Source organism: Ailuropoda melanoleuca, chromosome 15 (genome assembly GCF_002007445.2).
Source record: "Ailuropoda melanoleuca isolate Jingjing chromosome 15, ASM200744v2, whole genome shotgun sequence".
NCBI lineage: Eukaryota > Metazoa > Chordata > Mammalia > Carnivora > Ursidae > Ailuropoda > Ailuropoda melanoleuca.
Window position 1 is genome coordinate 81350060 of NC_048232.1, and position 3692 is coordinate 81353751.

Here is a 3692-nt window from a genome sequence, read left to right on the forward strand (position 1 = left end):
AGCAGGTGGAAAAGGGGGAGGGGTTTGGAGACAGGGCGGGAGGTTTTTCTCCTGGACAGCGTTCAGCGAGGCTTGGGCTTGGCCCTCCGTTCAGACACTGACAAGAGGGGTCGTGGTGTGACAGACCACCCACCCCCATCTCACCAGTGCCTGCCCCCTGCCGGGCCCAGTGCTGGTGGCCTCAGCGCCCAGAACTGCTTTCCTGCCGCAGAGCTTCCTGTCTGGGGGGAAGACAAGGCAACAGACCATTACAAGATAGGAGAGAAGTGCTCAGGTGGGCGGCACCTAAGAAATTCTGTGGGTCCCCGAGGGCTTCCTGGAGGAGGAGTTATCTGCGCCAAGGGGTGAAGGATGAGTAGGGATCTGCCAGTTAAGTTCAGGGGAGAAGTGTCACAGGGTGTAGAGTTGCCCAGAAGCAATAAAGTGTGGGAGAGGGGAAGTGAAAGAAATTCTGTGGGGCAGAAGTGCCAGACGGAGGTGGGCAGTGATGGCAGGCAAGCCTGGGATGCCACACAGGTGGGCCTGGACTCTGTCCCAGGGATAGTAAGGAGCCGTGGAAGGTTTTCCTCTGGGTGATGACATGGTCAGAGTCACATGCTGGAAAGATCCTCAGGTTGCTGTGTGGAGGATGAGCGGAGGCCAGCAGGAGAGCATTCTAGGCCCTCCCTAGATGTGTGTGTGGGAGGGGGAGGCGGCCCTTTAAGAGGACTGTATTGAAGGGTAGGATTGGTGGCGTGTATGAACTTTTCCAGGTGGCGTCTGTGAAAGGCCAGGGTCCTGACTTGGGACTTTCTGGGCCTCAGTGACACCATAAGAAGCTTGCGTGCCTCTGTAGACCTTCCCAGCCCGAGGGCTGTGGTGGCTGCCTCTATGAGGGGATCTCTTCGCATGCCACCTTCCCCCTCCTGTCTCTTTGCTTCCCTCTGGGGAGTCAGACCACCCCCCCGCCACTGGCTGTATGGGTCCAGAGGAGCTGGGGTACTCCAGAGAAGCCAGGGGCTTTCTGCACCTCGGCCTGAGTCACCCTGAGAATTCAACCACCATTCCTTGAGCATCTGCTGTGTGCCGGGCTGTGGGCACTGGAGGTTCGGCAGGGGACAGGCTGACTCTCGGCTGCTGTGGAGCTGGCCCTCGAATGGGGACGCAGACTCCGAGCAAATGCGTACCACAGATGAATGAGAATACATACAGTGGAAAGTACTGTGGAGAAACATGAGGTAGGGAAGGGAGGTGGAGAGAGAGGGGGAGAGAGAGAGAGAGTGTGTGTGTGTACCAGGGGCTGGGAATTCTAAATTGAGTGAGAACAGGAGATTTGAAAAGAGGCCCGAAGGTGAGGAAACCGGCTCTGTGGCCATCTAGGAGAAGAGAGAGCCAGGCCCAGGGAGCAGCCAGTGCAAAGGCCCTGGGGAGGAGCGTGCGTGGTGTGTGCGAGGAACAGCAAGGAGGAGGGTGTGGCCAGAGCCCAGTGAGGGAAGGGGAACCAAGCAGGAGCTGCAGTCAGAGGGCTGTGCTGGGCCACATCATGCAGCGGCTTGTGGGCCATTGTGATGACTTTCGTTTTTGCTCCAAGTGAGATGGGAACCGTGGGAGGATCCTGAGAGGGAAGTAACATGAGTGACCTAACACACTCTGGGGCTCGCCCCTGGGGAAGCAGGCACAGAGCAGTTACCTGACCGGCCAGAGTCAGAGCTAGTGGGTGGAACCACCACCAGAAGGCCCCACGGGGGGCTGGCACCAAAGTCCGTGCACTTCACATTTCTCCACAGCGTATCCCAGGGACACCCGGGGGCCTGCGGGAATGTGTCAGAGGCCGAGCTGAGGCTGTGAGGTGGGCCCCACCTCGAGAAACCAGGTTTTGAGAAAGCTCGAGAAGCCAGGCTTTGAACCCCGTTTGCCCGCGCTGCTCTCAGCGTCCTGGGTGTTGCTAAGGAGATCAAATGCATGCTGGATCTCAGGCCACAGGGCATCTTCCCGCCCTTCCCCTTGGCTCCTCACCACCAGTGCCTCCCCGTGGGGATTATCGGGTGAGGAGACACACGCCAACAATGAAAGGGGGAGAAGAGTAGATCTGCTGGGGACAGGGAGGACTGCTGCTTTCAAGGGGGCTTTGGGAGACAGTCCCCTTCCTGGACCCGGACCATGGCCACTGGCCTCCAGAATGTACCCGCCATGTCTCCCCATTGCCAATGTCTGGCACAGAGTAGATGCTCAAAGAATTTCTGTCAGAGGGACATGGGGCTTTCAGGCCTGTGGGGGGACACTGAGGGCCCCGGGCCCCTCGTAGGTGTAGGTATGGCTGCCCCGTCTGCCCCGGCCGTGCTGAGTGAGTGCTGATAGCAGCCGGCGGGGGAAGCTTTCCCAAGACAGATTTGGGTGAGGAGGGCATGGGCTGGGGGAGAGGGGAAGGGACTGTTATGTTTTATTTTGATGCGGTGCTGGTTGGACTCTGAAAAATCACTGACTAGCATATATACATATATATATATATATTTTTTTTTTTTTTAAAGTAAGCTTTATGCTCAGTGTGGGGCTCACTCATGACCCTGAGATCAAGAGTTACACACTCTACCAGCTGAGCCAGCCAGGTGCTCCAAATGTGGTTTGTGTACTTTGCTGTATATAGATTATACTTTAGTGAAAAGTTAAATAATTCGAATAGGCAGATCTGGACCCCCTGTGGGAGAACGGTGGGGGGGGTCTGTTCATTTGATGCCTGTTTATTGAGCACCCACTACGTGCCAGGCACTGATTTAGGCACACAGATGTCGTGGTAGAACAGGCAAGACCGCAGTCCTCCTGACTTTGCATTTTGGTGGAGGAGAAGTGGGACAGAGACAGATAACCAAGTAACCAAACAGAATAATTGCAGAAGAGGTGAATATGAGGGTTAGCAGTAGGGTGATGTGATGATACAGGAGGTGTTTAGCCGGGATGGTTAGACCACTTCGAAGAGGTGACATTGGGCAGCACTCTCAATGAAGAGTCACCGTGGAGAGATGAGAAGGAAGACAACAGTAAAGAGAGCAGCAAGTGCAAAGGCCCTGAGGCTGGAATGAACCATTCAAAGGGGCCACTGTGGCTGGACCACTGGGACAGAGAAAGGTGGTATGACAGGACTTCCATACCAGCAGAGGCCTTGAATGCCAAGGAGGTGAGTTTGGGTTGTATTCAAACTAGAAAAGAAAGTGACCGTGGTCTCCTCTCTCTCCTAGGTCTTAGCCCAGAGGACACCTTCTGCAAACATGTCTGTGGATCCCTTATCCAGCAAAGCCCTGAAGGTGAGGAGGCAGCCCCTATTGTCCCTGTCCTCCTTGTCTAGGCTGACTGTCCCATCCTAGCTTCCCCTTCAGTTCCTGGAATCCTGAAGGGTGGCTCAGCAGGCTTCAGGTGTTCATGGGGCCCCGGGAAGGGCCCTGGGCTGGAAACTAAGAGGCCTGGGCTCTGGTCATAGGCTGTGTGCCCCCCGGAGGCAGGTCACTTCCCTCTCTGGGCAGGCTTCCCCATCAGAACAATGCTTCCTGGGCTAGAGGACTTAAAAGGTACTTTCTGGGCCAGGTTTCTCTGGCTGAGTCCAGGCTGGGGCACTGGGTTAGAATTAGGGCCAAGCCCCAGCATGGTGGTTCCTTTTGTGTTCAGATCCTGGTTTGGCCCAGCTTCCCCTTTCTGGATTCCTTGTCCCGTCCCCCCCCCCC